Source organism: Bos grunniens, chromosome 9 (genome assembly GCF_055505025.1).
Source record: "Bos grunniens cultivar Pamir isolate PY7600 chromosome 9, Bosgru_T2T1.0, whole genome shotgun sequence".
Taxonomy (NCBI): Eukaryota; Metazoa; Chordata; class Mammalia; order Artiodactyla; family Bovidae; genus Bos; species Bos grunniens.
In genome coordinates this window covers 7,763,889-7,781,060 of record NC_141173.1, presented here as the reverse complement: position 1 = coordinate 7,781,060, position 17,172 = coordinate 7,763,889, and the positions used below count along the sequence as shown (strand labels likewise).

The 17,172-nt window shown below is 38.3% G+C and overlaps 1 non-coding gene across 1 annotated transcript; it reads left to right on the top strand.

Moving 5' to 3' along the window:
• The first annotated feature begins 9,999 nt into the window (after positions 1-9,999).
• TRNAF-GAA (transfer RNA phenylalanine (anticodon GAA)) lies at positions 10,000-10,072 on the top strand. Its single transcript has one exon. It is a non-coding gene; the product is annotated as a tRNA-Phe (tRNA).
• The last annotated feature ends 7,100 nt before the right edge of the window (positions 10,073-17,172 follow it).

Sequence of the window (17,172 nt, the reverse complement as noted above, 5' to 3'; positions counted from 1 at the left end):
TCATTATTTTACTGGTGGTGGACCAGTTTTCTCAGCATCACTTGTTAAAGAGATTGTCTTTTCTCCCTTTTATATTCTTTCCTCCTTTGTCAAAGATAAGGTGTCCATATGTGCATGGATTTATCTATTGGGCTTTCTATTTTCTTCCATTGTCAACATTTCTGTTTTAGTACCAGTATAATACTGTCTTGATGACTAGCTTTGTAGTATAGTCTGAAGTCAGGCAGGTTGTTTCTTTCAGTTCCATTCTTCTTTTTCAAGATTGCCTTGGCTATATGAGTTTTTTTTTCCATTTCCATACAAACTGTGAAATCATTTGTTCTATTTCTGTGAAAAATACCATGAGTAGCTTGATAGGGATTGCATTGAATCTATAGATTTCTTTGGGTAGCATACTCATTTTCACTATATTGATTCTTCTGATCCATGAACATGGTATATCTCTTCATCTATTTGTGTCATCTTTGATTTCTTTCATCAGTGTTTTATAGTTTTCAATATAGAGTTCTTTTGTTTCTTTAGGTAGATTTATTCCAAAGTGTTTTATTATTTTCATTACAATGGTGAATGGGATTGTTTCCTTAATTTATTTTCTGTTTTCTCATTGTTAGTGTATAGGAATGCAATGTGTAGGATTTCTGTGTATTAATTTTATATCCTACAATTTTGCTATATTCATTGATTAGCACTAGTAATTTTATGGTGGTGTTTTTAGGGTTTTCTATGTAGAGGGATCATGTCATCTACAAACAGTGAGAGTTTTACTTCTTTTCCAATCTGGATTCCTTTTATGTCTTTTTCTTCTCTGATTGTTGTGGCTAATACTTCCCAAACTATGTTGAATAGTAGTGGTGAGAGTGGGCACCCTTGTCTTGTTCCTGACTTTAAGTGAAATGCTTTCAATTTTTTACCATTAAGGGTAATGTTTGCTGTGGATTTATCATATATTGCTTTTATTATGTTGAGGTATGTTCCTTCTAGCGTGTGAGATGAATGCAATTGTGCAGTAGTTTGAGCATTCTTTGGCATTGCCTTTCTTTGGGATGGGAATGAAAGCTGATCGTTTCCAGTCCTGTGGACACTGCTGAGTTTTCCAAATTGGCTGGCATATTGAGTGCAGAACTTTCACAGCATCATCTTTCAGGATTTGGAATAGTTCAATGGGAATTCCATCACCTCCACTAGCTTTGTTTGTAGTGATGCTTTCTAAGGCCCACTTAACTTCACATTCCAGGATGTCTGGCTCTAGGTCAGTGATCACACCATTGTGATTATATGGGTTGTGGAGATCTTTTTTGTACAGTTCTTCTGTGTATTCTTGCCACCTCTTCTTAATATCTTCTGCTTCTGTTTGGTCCATACCATTTCTACCCTTAATTGAGCCCATCTTTGCATGAAATGTTCCCTTGACATCTCTAATTTTCTTGAAGAGATCTCTAGTCTTTCCCATTCTGTTGTTTTCCTCTGTTTCTTTGCATTGATTGCTGAGGAAGGCTTTCTTATCTCTTCTTGCTCTTCTTTGGAACTCTGCATTCAGATGCTTATATCTTTCCTTTTCTCCTTTGCTTTTTTTTTTTTTTTTCATTTTCTTTTTTTTTTTTCCTAATTTTATTTTTAAACTTTACATAATTGTATTAGTTTTGCCAAATATCAAAATGAATCCACCACAGGTATATGCTTCTCTTCTTTTCACAGCTATTTGTAAGGCCTCCTCAGACAACCATTTTGCTTTTTTGCATTTCTTTTCCATGGGGATTGTCTTGATCCCTGCCTCCTGTTCAATGTCACGAAGCTCTGTCCATAGTTCATCAGGCACTCTATCTATCAGATCTAGTCCCTTAAATCTATTTCTCACTTCCACTGTATAATCATAAAGGATTTGATTTAGGTCATACCTGAATGGTCTAATGGTTTTCCCTACTTTCTTCAATTTAAGTCTGAATTTGGCAATAAGGAGTTCATGATCTGAGCCACAGTCAGCTCCTGGTCTTGTTTTGCTGACTGTATAGAGCTTCTCCATCTTTGGCTGCAAAGAATATAATCAATCTGATTTTGGTGTTGACCATCTGGTGATGTCCATGTGTAGAGTCTTCTCTTGTGTTGTTTGGAAGAGAGTGTTTGCTATGACCAGTGTGTTCTCTTGGCAAAACTCTATTAGCCTTTGCCCTGCTTCATTCTGTATTCCAAGGCCAAATTTGCCTGTTACTCCAGGTGTTTCTTGACTTTGTACTTTTGACACCACCCTTATGGCAGAAAGTGTAGAGTAACTCAAAAGCCTCTTGATGAAAGTGGAAGTGGAGAGTGAAAAAGTTGGCTTAAAGCACAACATTCAGAAAATGAAGATCATGGCATCTGGTCCCATCACTTCATGGGAAATTGATGGGGAAACAGTGGAAACAGTGTCGGTATTTTTTTTTTGGGGGGGGGGCTCCAAAATCACTGCAGATGGTGACTGCAGCCATGAAATTCAAAGACGCTTACTCCTTGGAAGGAGAGTTATGACCAATCTAGACAGCATATTGAAAAGCAGAGACATTACTTTGCCAACAAAGGTCCATCTAGTCAGGGCTATGGTTTTTCCTGTGGTCATGTATGGACGTGAGAGTTGGACTGTGAAGAAGGCCCAAGAGTTGATGCTTTTGAACTGTGGTGTTGGAGAAAACTCTTGAGAGTCCCTTGGACTGCAAGGAGATCCAACCAGTCCATTCTGAAGGAGATCAGCCCTGGCTGTTCTTTGGAAGGAATGATGCTAAAGCTGAAACTCAAGTACTTTGGCCACCTCATGTGAAGAGTTGACTCACTGGAAAATACTCTGATGCTGGGAGGGATTGGGGGCAGAAGGAAAAGGGGATGACAGAGGATGAGATGGCTGGATGATAGCACCGACTCAATGGACATGAGTTTGAGTGAACTCCAGGAGTTGGTGATGGACAGAGAGGCCTGGTGTGCTGTGATTCATGGGGTCACAGAGTCCGACACGACTGAGTGACTGAACTGAACTGATGTTCCTTTTATGCCTGCTTCTGGAGAGCTTTTATCATAAATAGATGTTGAATTTTGTGAAAGCCTTTCTCTGCATCTATTGAGAAAATCAGATGGTTATTATCCCTCAATTTGTTAAAGTGATATATCACATTGATTGATTTACAAATATTGCAGAATCCTTGCATCCCTGGGATAAAATCCACTTAGTCATTATGTATGATATTTTGAATTTATTGTTGGATTCTGCTTGCTAGGATTTGGTTGAGGAATTTGTACATGTTCATCAGTGATATTGGCCTGTAGCTTTGTGTGTGTGTGTGTGTGTGTGGCGGGGGGCATCTTTTTCTGGTTTAGGTATTAGGGTAATACCTAAATTAGAATACCTAAAATACCTAATACCTAAAATACCTAAAATAGAATAAGTTTGGGAGTTTACCTTTTTCTGCAATTTTCTGGAAGATTTTGAGTAGGATAGGTGTTAGCTCTTCTCCAAATTTTAGGTAGAATTCACCTGTGAAGCCATCGGTCCTGGGCTTTTTTTGTTGGAAGATTTTTGATTACAGTTTCTATTTCCCTGCTTGTGATGAGTCTGTTAAGATTTTATATTTCTTGCTGTTTCAGTTATGAAAGATTATACTTTTCTAAGAATCTGTCCATTTCTTCCAAGTTTTCCATGTTACTGTCTTTTTTTTGCTGATAATAGTCTCTTATGATCCTTTGTATTTCTCTGTTGTTGTCCTTTGTGATTTCTCTATTTTCATTTCCAATTTTGTTGATTTGATTCTTCTCCCTTTTTTTCTGGATGAGTCTGGTTAATGGTTTCTCTATTTTATTTATCTTCTAAAAGAACCAGCTTCTAGTTTTGTTGATTTTTGCTGTCGTTCTCCTTTGTTTTATTTTCCTTTATTTCTTCCCTAAATTTCATGATTTCTTTCCTTCCACTAACCCTAGGGTTCTTCATTTCTTCTTCCTCTAGTTGCTTAAGGTGTGAAGTGAGGTTATTTGTGTGATTTTTGTCTTGTTTCTTGAAGTAAGCTTGTAATGCTATGAACCATCCCCTTAGCACTGCTTTTACTGAATCCCATTTTGGATTGTCATGTTTTCATTTTCATTTGTTTCTATGCATATTTTTCTTTTCTTTTTTATTTATTCCATGATTTGTTGGTTATTCAGAAGCGGGTTATTTAGCCTCCATATGTTTGAATTTTTAATCGTTTTTTTTTTTTTCCCCCTGTAGTTGATATCTAATCTAATCACATTGTGATCAGCAAAAAAAAATGCTTGAAATGATTTCAACTGCTTTGAATTTTCTAAGGCGAGATTTATGTTCCGGGACATGATCTATCCTTGCGAATGTTCCATATGCACTTGAGAAAAATGTGAAATTCATTGTTTTGGCGTGAAATTTCCTATAGATATCAATTAGATCTAACTGGTTTATTGTATTACTTAAAGTTTGTGTTTCCTTGCTTATTTTCTGTTTGGTTGATCTATCCATAGGTGTGAGTGGAGTATTAAAGTCTCCCACTACTGTGTTACTGTTAGTTTTCCCTTTCATACTAGCTCACATTTGCCTTATGTTGAGGTGCTTCTATATTGGGTGCATATGTATTTATGATTGTTGTATCTTCTTCTTGGATTGATCCTTTGATCATTATGCAGTGTCCTTCTTTGTCTCTCTTCACGGACTTTATTTCAAAGTCCATTTTATCTGATATGAGTATTGCTATTCCTGCTTTCTTTTGGCTTCCATTTGCATGAGATATCTTTTTCCAGTCATTCGCTTTCAGTCTGTATGTGTCCCTTGATTTCAGGTCGGTCTCTTGTAGACAGCATATATAGGGATCCTGTTTTTGTATCCATTCAGACAGTTCTTTGTCTTTTGGTTGGGGCATTCCACCCATTTACATTTAAAGTAATTATTGAAACGTATGATCCCATTGCCATTTACTTTGTTGTTCTGGGTTCAAGTTTATAAACCTTTTCTGTATTTCCTGTATACAGAAGATGCTTTAGCATTTGTTGAAGAGTTGGTTTGGTGGTGCTGAATTCTCTCAGCTTTTGCTTGTCTGTAAAGGTTTTTTCCAGTAGTCATGTATGGATGTGAGAGTTGGATGGTGAAGAAAGCTGAGCGCTTAAGAATTGATGCTTTTGAACTGTGGTGTTCGGGAAGACTCTTGAGAATCCCCTGGACTGCAGGAAGATCCAACCAGTCCATCCTAAAGAAGATCAGTCCTGGGTGTTCATTGGAAGGACTGATGTTGAAGCTGAAACTCCAATACTTTGTCCACCTCATGTGAAGAGTTAACACATTGGAAAAGACCCTAATGCTGGGAAGGATTGGGGCAGGGGGAGAGGGGGACGACAGAGGATGAGATGGCTGGATGGCATCACTGACTCCATGGACATGGGTTTGGGTAGATTGCGGGAGTTAGTGATGGACAGGGAGGCCTGGTGTGCTGCGATTCATGGAGTCACAAAGAGTCAGACACAACTGAGCGACTGAACTGAACTGAACTGAAAGGTTTTGATTTCTCCTTCATATTTGAATGAGATCTTTGCTGGTTATAGTAATCTGCATTGTAGGTTTTTCTCTTTCATCACTTTAAGTATGTCCTGCAATTCCCTTCTGACCTGAAGAGTTTCTATTGAAAGATCAGCTGTTATCCTTATGGGGATCTACTTTTGTGTTATTTGTTGCTTTTCCCTTTTAATATTTTAATATTTTCTCTATGTGTTTCATCTCCATTAATTTGATTAATATGTGTATTGGGGTGTTTTGCATTGGGTTTATTCTGTTCGAGACTCTGGGTTTCTTGCACTTGGGTGGCTATTTCTTTCCCCATTTTAGGGAAGTCTTCAAGTATTTTTTCATGCCCTTTATTCTTGTCTTCTTCTTCTGGGACTACCATGATTCGAATACTGGGACATTTAACATTGTGACAGAGGTCTCTGAGGTTGTCTGCATTTCTTTTAATTCTTTTTTTCCTCTCTGCTTCATTTATTTCCACCACTCGACCTTCCACCTCACTTATCCTATCTCATGCCACAGTTATTCTACTGTTGGTTCCCTCCTGAGTGCTTTTAATTTCAGTTATTGCATTATTCATTATGGATTGACTCTTTTTTTATTTCTTCTAGGTCCTTGTTAAACATTTGTGGCATTTTCTCAATGCTTGTCTCTAATCTATTTACCTGTAACTCCATTTTGTTTTCAAGATTTTGGATCATCTTTACTATCATTATTCCAAATTCTTTTTCAGGTAGACTCCAGAATTCCTCTGCTTTTGTTTGGTTTAGTGGGCATTTATTATGTTCCTTTACATGCTAAATATTTCTCTGCCTTTTCATTTCCTTTAGAGTGCTGTGTTTGGGGTGCCCTTTCTGTATACTGGAAGTTTGTGGTTCCTCTTTATGTTGGAGCCTGTTCCCTGTGGGTGGGGTTGGACTGGTGGATTGTCAAGGTTTCCTGGTTAGGGGAGCTTGTGTCTGTGTTCTGGTGGGTGGAGCCGGATCTCTTCTCTCTAGAGTGCAATTAAGGGTCCAGTAGTGAGTCTTGGGGTGTCTATGGGTTTGGCATGGCTTTGGGCAACCTGTCTTTTAATGCTCAGGGCTGTGTTCTTGCTTTGCTGGAGAATTAGCATGGTATGTCTTGCTCTGGCACTTGTTGACTCTTGGGTGGAACTTGGTTTCATTGTAGGTATGGAGGCTTTTGGATGAGCTCTGGTCTATTAATGTTCCCTGAAATTAGTTCTCCGATGTTCTCAAGTTTTGAAGTTAATTCTACTGCCTCTGGCTTTCAGTCTTATTCTTAATAGCCTCAAGACTTCTCTATCCATACAACACTGATGATAAAACATCTAAGTTAAATGTAAAACAATTCTCCACAGTGAAGGACACCAAGAGAGATTCACAGAGTTAAGTAGAGAAGAGAAGGTGGGGGGAGGAGATAGAAGTGACCTGTGGAGAAAGGGAGAGTCAAAAGGGGAGAGAGCAATCAAACCAGTAATCACACCCCAAAGTGAAAATGGGTACTGAAGATTAGATTCTTAAAGGTACAAAATTGATAGCAAATACCAAAAAGCAAAGATTAAAAATCTAGAGGACAGATTAGACTCTCAAGAATACAATATTAAAAATCCAAAAATATCAATCACAAAAATTATAAAATTTATATATGTAATTTGCTTTAAAAATAGGGTCTTTTTTTTTTTTGCTAGGTAATAGTAAGACAAATGAAAATTAAAGGAGTAATAAAGAACTTAAATTAAAAAAATTAAAAAGTGGTAATAGTAAAATATATATCTAGGAATGTCTCTGGAGCTGTTGTGGGGTAGTGTGGGGTCAGTTCAGTTTCAGATAGCTTCTTGTTTCAGCTTGTACTTGTTCTCAAGGTCTATAGGCCCCCTCCAATGCTTAGTCAGTTAACTACAGGATTTTAACCTGTTGCAGCTGTCACTTCCAGAGTGTTTCTCTCTTTGTTTATTTTGGCTTCTTCTATTTGCAAGTCTCTTCAGTGTCTAATTTCTGCCCTGACACAAGAGGGGCGAAGGTGATCACTTATTTAGGCTCACTTGTTCAGTTGTGTTGTGGGGAGGAATGAACACAGCAAACAGATATTGCTGGCAATGTGTGGGCAGTGCTCGCAGTGTGTGGACCACCCTGGGTTTGCCCCAGCTCACAGTGGTGTGTCCTTTCTGGGTCTACACTGCTCAGACTCAGGGGTGCTCTGTAGGCACTGTCCAAAGCAGGCCCTGTGTTTTGTATACTTCCCAGGTCTAAGCCATTCAGGTTCAGGTTCTCGAGTACACTGCAAGGGCACAGACTTGGTTGGGCATAAGTTATGTGCCTTTCCCAGGTCTGAGTAGCTCAGGTGACCAGCTGCTTGGTGAGTGCACTATCCCAGATGAACCGTGCGTCTTAATCACCCCCCTGGTCCCAGCTGCTCAGTTTCCCCGGTGTACCAGAAGAACACAGTCCCAGGTGTGCTGTGTGACTCCTCTGGGGAGCTGATCTCAGGCTGGGATCCTCCTGGCAGATGCCAACTGTCCAGGATCCCAGGAAGAGGTGGTTAGCAAGTGGAAGCCTGGTCACCATTTGGTGGAGGATGCCTGTCTCTGGGGCTGAGATTGGAGCAACCCCTTGACTTCCAGCTTTGGCTGTCACATGCCTGCCTCTCTGCCTCCAGTGGGGAAGAGGGACCTGTATGCAGCTGGCTTGCTCTCTTTGATATTCGCTCAATCATTTTTTTCTGTGAGCAAGCCATGCTGTGAGTTAGAGCCTTCCGTAGGAAAGTTCTCTCTCTTTTTCTTTTTTCCCCCTCTCTGGTGATCCCACAGTTTGGATTGCTATCTCATGTTAGCTCCTTTAGATTGTCCTTCGGTGTTCAGGCCCAGTCCTTACCCTAAGGAACAATGATACCACCCACACCTCCCTGTCCAGCCCCTGCTCGCTGGTGGAAGATGTGAGTGTCTGGGCTACCTCTTTGCTGGCAGTTGCAGTTAGGTGCCTGTTCTTTGTGTGTGTGTGTGTTTCCTCACAGTTATGTTGCCCTCTGAGATTCCAAATCTCCCCACAGATCTGCCTGTGAGAGGGTTTCCTGCTCCTCCTTCACAACTCTTTCTCCAGGTCAGGTCTCCATCCCTAACTCTTTTGTCTTTCTTTTTGTCTTTTATATTTTGTCCTACCTCCTTTCAAAGAGAATGGGCAGCCTTTCTAAGTGCCTGGTGTCCTCCTCCAGCATTCAGAAATTGTTTTGTGGAAGTTTCTCAGCATTCAAATGATCTTTTGATGAGTTTGTGGGGAAGAAAGTGGTCTCCCGGTCCTATTCCTCTGCCATCTTGGGACCTGATTTGAATTCTTTCTCTTCCTCCCCGTCTTTTCTTTATGATGATTTTGGCCAAAGGATTATCAATTTCATTTACGTTTTCAAACCACCAGCTTTTGGTGTCATTAATCTTTGCATTTGTTTTCTTTGTTTCTATTTCATTACTTTCTGCTCTGATCTTTATGTTTTCTTTCCTTCTACTAACTTTAGGTTTCATGTTTTTTTCTTTCTCTGATTGACTTATGTGTAAGTTTAGGTTGTTTATTTAAGATTTTTCTTGTTCCTTGAGGTAAGATTGTATTGTTATCAACTTCCCTCCTAGAATTGCTTTGTTGCATTCCTAAGTTTTGGGCCATTGTGCTTTCACGTTTATTTGTCTCTAGGTAGTTTTTGTTATTTCCTCTTTGATTTCTTCAGTGATCTGATGGTTGTTTAGTAGCATATTGCTTAACTGAACTGCCATGTGTTTGTGTTTTAGAGTTTTGTTTTTTTTTTCCTTGAAGTTTATTTCTAATCTCATTGCACTGGGGTCAGAAAAGTTCCTTGATATGATTTTGATTTCCTTAAACTTATCTAGACTCAATATGTGGTCAATCGTAGAGAATGTCCTTGGTGTACTTGAGAAGAATGTGTAGTCTGCTACTTTTGGAAGGATTGCTCTATAAATATCAATTATGTCCAATTCATCTAAAGTGTCATTTAAGGCCTGTGCTTTTTAAATTAATTTTCTGTTGAGATGATCTTTCTATTGATGAAAGTGGAGTCTTAAAATTCCCCACTATATTGTGTTACTGTCAGTTTCTCTCTTTATGAGTGTTAGCATTTGCCTTACACATTAAGTTGATCCTATGTTGAGTGCATACATAGTTATAATTTCTTCTTTGATTGAGCCCTTGATTATTATATAGTGTCATTCTTTGTCTCTTCTAACAGTCTTTGTATTAAATTCTATTTTGAATAATACAAGTGTTGATACTCCAGCTTTCTTGATTTCCATTTGTGTGGAATTCCTACTTCCATCCCCTTATTTTCAGTCTGTAAGTGTCCCTAGGTCTGATATGGGTTTCTTGTAGACAATATAAACAGTCTTGTTTTTGTATTCACCAATCAGCCTATGTCTTTTGGCTACTGCATTTAATCTGTTTGCATTTAAGGTAATTATTGACATGTATGATCTTATTCGGGCTTCCCTGATGGCTCAGAGGTTAAAGCGTCTGCCTGAAATGCAAGAGACCCAGGTTCGATCCCTGGGTCGGGAAGATCCCCTGGAGAAGGAAATGGTAACCCACTCCAGTATTCTTTCCTGGAGAATCCCATGGATGGAAAAGCCTTGTAGGCTACAGTCCATGGGGTCGCAAAGGGTCGGACATGACAGAGCGACTTTACTTCACTTCACATCATGATCTTATTCACGAGAAATGCCAGGCTGGATGAATTACAAAATGGGATCAAGATAAGTGGGAGAAGCATCAACAACCTCAGATATGTGGATGATACCACTCTAATGGCAGAAAGCAAAGAGGAACTAAAGAACCTCTTGATGAAGATGAAGGAGGAGAGTGAAAGAGTCAGCTTAAGACTAAATATTAAAAAATCTAAGATAATGGCATCCAGTCACATTACTGCATGGAAAATAGAAGGGGAAAATGTGGAAGTGGTGAAAGATTTCTTCTTTTGGGGCTCCAAAATCACAGCAGATGGTGACTGCAGCCATAAAATCAGACAACGATTGCTTTCTGGCAAGAACGTGATGACAAACCTAGACAGTATATTGAAAAGCAGAGACATTAGTTTGCCGACAAAAGTTTGTATAGTCAAGGCTATGGTCTTCCCCTTGATCATGCACAGTTGTGATAGCTGGACCACAAAGAATGCAGAATGACAAAAATTGATGCCTTTGAAATATCGTGTTGAGGAAGACTCCTTAAAGTCCCTTGGACAGCAAGGAGATCAAACCAGTCAATCTTAAGGGACATCAACCCTGAATACTCATTGGAAAGACTGATGTTGAAACTTAAGTATTTTGGACATCTGATGCAAACAGATGACTCATTGGAAAAGTCTCTGCTGCCGGGAAATATTGAAGGCAGAAGAAGAGGGAGAAGAGGGTGTCAGAGGTTGAGACTCTTTGTGACCCCATGAACGGCAGCACACCAGGCCTCCCTGTTCATCGCCAACTCCTGGAGTCCACCCAAATTCATGTCCATTGAGTCAATGATGCCATCCAACCATCTCATCCTGTGTAATCCCCTTCTCCTCCTGCCCTCAATCTTTCCCAGCATGAGGGTCTTTTCCAATGAGTCAGCTCTTGACATCAGGTGGCCGAAGTGTTGGAGTTTCAGCTTCAATATCAGTCCTTCCAATGAACACCCAGGACTGATCTCCTTTAGCGTGGACAGGTAGGATCTCCTTGCAGGCCAAGGGACTCTCAGGAGTCTACGTCAACACCACAGTTCAAAAGCATCAAGTCTTCTGTGCTCAGCTTTCTTTATAGTCCAGCTCTCACATCCATACATGACCACTGGAAAAATCATAGCCTTGACTAGACAGACCTTTGTTGGCAAAGTAATGTCTCTGCTTTTTAATATGCTCTCTAGGTTGGTCATAACTTTCCTTCCAAGGAGCAAGCCTCTTTTAATTTCATGGCTGCAATCACCATCTGCAGTGATTTTGGAGCCCAGAAAAATAAAGTCAGCCATTGTTTCCACTGTTTCCCCATTTATTTGCCATGAAGTAATGGGACTGGATTCCATGATCTTAGTTTTCTGAATGTTGAGCTTTAAGCCAACTTTTTCACTCTCCTCTTTCACTTTCATCAAGAGGTTCTTTAGTTCTTCTTCACTTTCTGCCATAAGAGTGGTGTCATCTGCATATCTGAGGTTATTTATATTTCTCCTGGCAATCTTGATTCCAGCTTGCTCTTCCTCCAGCCCAGAGTTTCTCATGATGTACTCTGCATATAGGTTAAATAAGTAGGGTGACAATACACAGCCTTGATGTACTCCCTTTCCTATTTGGAACCAATCTGTTGTTCCATGTCCAGTTCTTACTGTTGCTTCCTGACTTGTATACAGATTTTTCAAGAGGCAAGTCAGGTGGTCTGGTATTTCCATCTCCTTAAGAATTTTCTACAGTTTATTGTGATCCACACAGTCAAAGGCTTTGGCATAGTCAATCAAGCAGAAATAGATGTCTTTCTGGAACTCTCTTGCTTTTTTGATGATCCAGCAGATGTTGGCAATTTGATCTCTGGTTCCTCTGCCTTTTCTAAAACCAGCTTGAACATCTGGAAGTTCATGGTTCATGTATTGCTGAAGCCTGGCTTGGAAAATTTTAAGCATTACTTGTCCTTCTAGGACCCCTAAAATGCGAATGTTGGTGTGTTTAATGTTGTCCAGAGGGCTCTTAGACTGTTTTCATTTCATCCTTTTATCTATATTGTATCTTGTGGCAGAAATTTCCACCATTCTTTCTTGCATGTCACTTATCTTTTCTTAAGTCTCAGCTATTCTTCTATCGATTCCTTGTGTTTTGTTCATTTCTATTTTTTTGTTCTTCAGTGATCCTGAATCATTTGCAATATCATTATTCTGAATTCTTTTTCTGGAAGATTGCTTATCTCCACTTCATTTAGTTGTTTTTCTGGGGATTTATCTTGTCCCTTTCCCTGGGAAATAATCCCATTCCTTTTCCTTTTGATTGTTGTTTGTTGATCTATGATTGTAGTTTTTGTTCTAGAGGATACAGTACTATAGTTCTTCTTGCTTCTTCTGTCTACTCTCTGGTGGATAAGGCTAAAAGACTTGTGTCAGTTTCCTGATGGATGGAACTGGCAGTGTGGAAAACTCAGTCTTGCTCTGTTCAGTAGAACTGTAGTCAAGAAAAATTTAATCCAATTGTCTGTGAATGGGTGGGGCTGCCCTACCTCCCTAGTGATTGTTTTGTGTGAGATGAACCAGGCTTGGACTCTACGGGCTCTGTGGTAGATCTAAAGGTGATTTCCAGGAGGGCTCATACCAAGGGGTGTCTTCCAGGACAGCTGCTGCAAGTGCCCCTATCCGCGTGGTCATCCACTGCTGACTCATGCCTTGGCAGGTGACTTCCAATTCTCACAGGTATATCTGGCTCAGTGTTCTATGTTCCTTTCCCCTGAGTCCTGGTAAACACAAGGTTTAGTTTGAGCCCTCCAACAGTGGAGTTTCTGTTTTCCCCATTTCTGTGTTTCTGCAATCAAGTCCCACTGGCCTGCATAGTTAGATTTCCTCGTGATCATAGTCCCTTTGCCAGATCCCCAGGCGGGGAAGCCTGGTGTGGGGCCTAGAACCTTCAATACAGTGCAAAAACTTTGTTGTTATTCTGGTTCTCCAGTTTGTGGGTCACCAGTCCAGCAAGAATGGGATTTGATTTTATCATAATCTTGCCCCTCCTACTGTCTCATTTTTGCTTCTCCTTTGTCCTTGGACTTGGAATGTCTTTTTATGGTGGGTTCCAGTATCTTCCTGACAATGGTTGTTCATCAGCTAGTTGCAATTTTGGTGCTTTCATGTGAGAAGATGCACACACATTAAACAACCTTTATTTTTTATTTTTTTAAATTTTATTTTATTTTTAAACTTTACATAATTGTATTAGTTTTGAAATATATCCCCTCTATACTCATTTTGATGAGAGTTTTTTTTATTTTAACTTGAATGGATGTTGAATTTTGTTTATTGACAAGATCATGTGATTTTTTAAATATAAATTTATTTATTTTAATTGGAGGTTGATTTTTATGCTTCCTTTTGTTAATATCATGTACACATTGATTGATTTGCAAATATTTAACCATCCTTTCATCCCTGAAATAAATCCTGATTTATTATGGTGTTTATTCTTTTTAAATATTGCTTAATGTTGATTACCAATATTTTGTCTAGGATTTTTGCATTTGTATTCATCAAAGATTTTGGCCTATATTCCTTAGTAATTTGCTTTTTTGTAGTGTCTTTGTCTTATTTTGAAGCTGAAACTCCAATACTTTGGTGACCTGATGCGAAGAGCTGACTCATTTGAAAAGACCCTGATGCTGGAAAAGATTGAGGGCTGGAGTAGAAGGGGACGACAGAGGATCAGATGGTTGGATGGCATCACCGACTCAATGGACATGGGTTTGGGTGGACTCTGGGAGTTGGTGATGGACAGGGAGGCCTGGAGTACTGCGGTTCATGGGGTCGCAAAGAGTCGGACATGACTGAATGACTGAACTGAACTGAAATGTCTTATTTTGGTGTCCAGGTAATTAGGGCCTCATAGAATGAATTTCAGCATATTTTATCACCTTCAATTTTTTGTAATACTTTTAAAAGGGTGAGTATTTGCTCTTCTTTATATGTTTAGTAGAATTATCCCTTAAAACAATTAAGTCCTGTACTTTTATTTCCTAGAAGTTGTTTTTCATTACAAATTCAATTTCACTACTCATAATTATTCTATTGTGATTGTTTATACATTCCTGTTTCAGTCTTGTCAGTTTGAATATATCTAGAAATTTGCCCATTTTTTTTTCTAGGTTGTCCAATTTGTTAACATATAACTGTTCATAGTATTTTTTTTTTCCCTATGTGTATGTGTGGCATTTTTGTGTTTCTTTAATATTGTTTCAGCTTTCCTGTAGCTCAGTGTAAAGAATCTACCTGTGATGCAGGAACCTCAGGAAACATGGGTTAGATCCCTGGATTGTGAAGATCCCTTGGATGAGGGAATGGTAAACTATTCCAGAACCTGGCAGGATACAGTCTATAAGGTTGCAAAGAATTGTTCATGACTGAAGCAATTTAGCCCGCATGCATGCAGTACTATTACTTCTCTTCTTTCATTTCATTTTTTGTTTATTTGTGTCCACTCTCTTCTCCTTAATGAGCCTCCCTCAAGGCCTATCAACATTTTCTTCTTCGAAAAAGAGATCTTGGTTTCATTTATCTTTTCTACTTTTTTGTCTCTATTTTATTTCTTCTGTGATATTTATTACTTTCTTCATTTGCTCACTTGACAATTTGTTCCTTAAAAAAAAAGAAATCCATTAGAAGACAGGTCAGATTGTTTATTTGAAAAATTTCTCTGCTTCTTGAGGTTGGCCTGAATGGCTGTAAGCTTTCCTCTGAGAACTACTTTTGCTACATCCCAGCTTCCTTGGTGGCTCAGATGGTAGAGAATCTTCTTGCAATGTGGGAGACCCTGGTTTGATCCCTGAGTCAGGAAGATCCCCTGGAGAAGAAAATGGCAACCCACTCCAGTATTCTTGCCTGAAGAATTCCATGGACAGAGGAACCTGGCGGGTTATGATCCATAGGATTCCCAAGAGTCAAACACAACTGAGTGAATAGCACGTTCATTTTCTTTCACAGATTTTGGAAAGTTGTGTTTCCATTTTAATTTGTCTCAATGTGTTTTCTAAATTTCTCCTTGACTTATTGCTTTTGTACTAACATTTATTTTGGCTCAGTGAGTTCATGCCTTTCCCATTTTTCTTTCTGTAATTGATTTCTACCTTGTTTTGTACCATTATGTCTGGGGAAATGCTTGATATAACTTTATCTTCTTAATTTAGTTGAGATTTGTTTTGTGGCCTAGGATGTGATCTATCTGGGGAAATTTCCACCTGCACTTGAAAAAAATACATATTATATTATTTGGGGATGGAATTTTCTTTGGATTTCTACACACACAATCAGTCTATTATGTCATTTAAGATCACTGTTGCCTTTGATCTTTCCACTGACATGAAGTTTTAAAATATCCCACTGATACTGTTTTAATTGACAATTTTCCTCTTTATGTCTGTTAATATTTGCCTTACAAAGTTAGGTGCTCCTGTATTAGGTTCATCTATGCCAGAAAATATATTATCCTTTTCTTGTGCTAATTTCTTCATCATTTTAAAAAACGTGCTTCTTTGTCTTTTGTTATAGACCTTGTTTTAAAGTCTAGTTTCTCAAATATGACTATTGATACTTCTGCTTTCTGTTTTCATTTGCATGGAATATTGTTTTTCATTTCACTTTCAGTCTATGTTTCTTTAGCTTTGAAGTGAGTCTATTTTAAGAAGCATGTTATTGAATCATATTTTTAATCCAATCAACACCCTGTGTCTTTCAATTGGAGCATTGACATTTAAAGTAATTATTGATACATATATACTTATAATTTTACTTGTTTTTCAATTGTATTTGTTATTCTCCTCTGTTCATTTCTTCTTTTAGTTTCTTCCTTTTATAACAGGATGGTTTTCTTCAGTGATTTGTTTGTGTCACTTTCTTTTTGTTTTTATTTATCTGTCATAGGTTTTACTTTGTGATTCTATGTGGTAAATATATGCTAATGTAATACAATATTTACTTGGTTTAAACTTGTAGTAATTTAAGTTCAATCACATTCTAAAAAAACCTACATTATTTTACTCCAATCTCCCACATTTTGATGTCAATTTATTTCTTCACAATTATTGCTTCACTTCTTACTGTATAGTTGGTTCTTACGATTATTTTCTCTTTTTGTCTTTGTATTAGCTTATTTATGTGATTGAACCTCAACCTTTACTGTATATTTGCCTTTGCTTATGGGGATTTTTCCTTTCCTATATATTCTTACTTCTTCATATAGCCTTTTCTATTTCACTTGCAGACATCCCTTGAACATTTTCTTTTGGGTCAATTTAATATTGATGATGTCTTCCAGTTTTTAATTCTCTCAGAAGTTTTTTTTTTTTTTTTTAATTCTCTATTTACTTTAGAAGATGATTTTAGGTAGACTGTTCTAGGCTGCAGATTTTTCTCTTTTAGCCTTTTACTTTATCATGCCACTCATCCCTGTCCTGCAAAATCACAAACACACCCTTGGTCTGCAGAAAAATCAGCTAGTAGCCTTTGAGAGTTCCCTTTTAAATAACTTAGTTTTTCTCTTGCTGCCTTAATAAGTTTCTATTTTTTTCCTTTTCCTTTTGTCATTTTAATTATTTTGTCTTGATATAGGCCATTTTGGTTCATCTTGTTTGGGATTCTATGTGCTTCCTATACTTGGATATTTGTTTTCTTTTAAATAATTGGGAGGTTTTTCAGGCATAATTTCAAGAAATATATTTTTATTTCTTTTGCCTCTCTCTTGTAATTCTGGGACCCCCATTATATGAATGTTGGTATCCTAGATGGTACCTCACACATCTTTTAAATTGTTCTTAAATTTTCTTTTTTCATTTTCTTTTTCTTTTTGCCTTTGGATTTGGTGCATTGGAGAAGACTCTTGAGAGTCCCTTGGACTGCAAGGAGATCCAACCAGTCCATTCTGAAGGAGATCAGCCCTGGGATTTCTTTGGAAGGAATGAT